The following is a 1,885-nucleotide window of genomic DNA, read 5'->3' as shown; positions in this document are numbered from 1 at the left end:
CAATCACAATGGTTTGCAGGGTTTTTCTTTCTTTATTATGTCTACAAATTTGTTGGGTTTCATGCCCCTAATGGACCCCAACTTTCATCATGAGGCTATTCACTTTCCAAGGTGCAAGGAATAATTCATTCAGCTGGGTGAAAACTTTGTCAAGAGTCCCAAGCAGGGAAATGTAAAGAAGACAACACAGGCAGCTGATTGGATGATTGAAGTTAGTGGCACATCCTCTGATCCTTGGCAAGGAGGGGACTTTGCTGAGTGAACGGTCCATATACTGGATAATAGGAACTGTAAAATAACCCCCCAATTCCTCCTTTTACTGCATTTATTTCCCTTTTGCCCTATTAGCCTGATCCTGTCCCCTGCTGTAATGACACCATTACCAGGATGGAGGGGTTACTTACCTGTGCAGGTATGTTCTCATTCCAGGGACAAAGGTGAAGATGGCATATTAATAATTTGGGGAGCTCTGCAGGATATTGGGGTTTAGAGGGGTAAAACAATGTTTAAGAAGGGTCATTTCCCCCTAATAGACATTGGAAATAGCACAACCCCTCCACCATCACCCACTGATTTCTCATTATGGTCTCATCCCTTCCCCATTATCTGACCTCCTCCTATTATACTGCATGCTGAAAATGGAAAACGAATGCAGCCGCCACAGAGAAGGGCAAGGTTCAGATCCTGTGCAGGGTGAAGATATCAGAGGACAGCCAGCCTTTATCTGGGTGATTTTATTAAAGCTCCAGGACACTCAGAGGTAGTGATCTCCTTGCACCAGACACCTCTGCATGGTGTCACATGGCCACAGACCAGTCCACAGCGCCCCCTATTGTCTTGGCACTACATGTGCTGGTGAGAAACTGGTACATTTGGCAAACCCAATAGAAAGTTTTGAATTCCAGTGTCCATAAAGACATAAAAAGATAAAATGAGGTACTGACAATACTGGGGGGGGGGGGGGGGGGCAATAATTCCGACCATTTTGTGGCTCCATCAAACATCGGCCAATGGACTCTTGTAGGTCACATAGTTTCCTTACATGTGTCTGGGCCAGCCAATGGGTGAAGGTGTCAACACAGGAAGTACAGAATGAATCAGATTCACCAACAGTAGAAAGGATTGAAATGATTCTTTGTGAGACCATCGGCATGAATGAAAGTTCCTGATTGGCTGTCAGGTGCAGCATCATCTAATTGGTTGGAGTCAGTGCAGAGTGGTGATCAGAGAGCCCACAGATCCAGGGGGAGGGAGAAGTTAGGGGAGGCCATGAGCGACCCTTCCAATCTTCTGCCGGGCCACGTACAGCAGTTATTGGCATACAAACATTTCCAATATGGCGGAGAACCTTTTCAGGGAAAACTTCCACACAGTGAGATTGTCACAGCCTCAGGGTTCCACCCCCAAGGTTCCCGTTAGCCCTTTAATAAATAGATTCAAAGAGCAGCTGGGCCAGCGATGGGACGGAAAGATTTTCTACATACGACTTGCTGGCCTTTGTACACAGGAGACCGGGAGACTCTTTGGTTGGCCATTTACGGTGTTTGGTTTCTTCTCCGAGCCGCATGATGAGGAGCGAAAGGTCTCCATGCTCCTCGGCTGTGAAGTCCAAAGAAGATGGAGGAGAGGGGTCAGATCAGTGGGGGGTATTGGGGGCTCTTTGGAACAACTTTTCTCCTTCTCTTTAAGAGCTCTAAGTCGGGGTCTCCAGAAATGACGAGAAAGGGTTCCCGTCCAATACAGCTGCTATCCAGGTAATGATGGGGTGCTTGGGGGAGAGAAAGAGAGAGGTGAGGAGACAAAGCAACATGAACAGAGTTGGGGGGGGAGAGAGGGGGAGAGAGCGAGCGAGAGAGACAGGGAGAGAGGTGTGGGAGAGAGCGAG

The 1,885-nt window shown here is 47.9% G+C and overlaps 1 protein-coding gene across 1 annotated transcript in view; it reads right to left on the bottom strand.

Moving 5' to 3' along the window:
* Nucleotides 1-719: 719 nt before the first annotated feature.
* DNAJC5G (DnaJ heat shock protein family (Hsp40) member C5 gamma) overlaps nucleotides 720-1,885 on the bottom strand; it is a 6,248-nt gene continuing 5,082 nt past the window's right edge. The window contains exon 6 of the mRNA XM_072407180.1: nucleotides 720-1,768. The gene's annotated coding sequence lies outside the window, so the exon portion shown is untranslated. The remainder of the gene's footprint in view (nucleotides 1,769-1,885) is intronic.

This window comes from Pyxicephalus adspersus, chromosome 4 (assembly GCF_032062135.1).
Source record: "Pyxicephalus adspersus chromosome 4, UCB_Pads_2.0, whole genome shotgun sequence".
Lineage (NCBI taxonomy): Eukaryota > Metazoa > Chordata > Amphibia > Anura > Pyxicephalidae > Pyxicephalus > Pyxicephalus adspersus.
The sequence above is the reverse complement of the archived record's forward strand: the minus strand, read 5'-3'. Positions and strand labels throughout refer to the sequence as shown.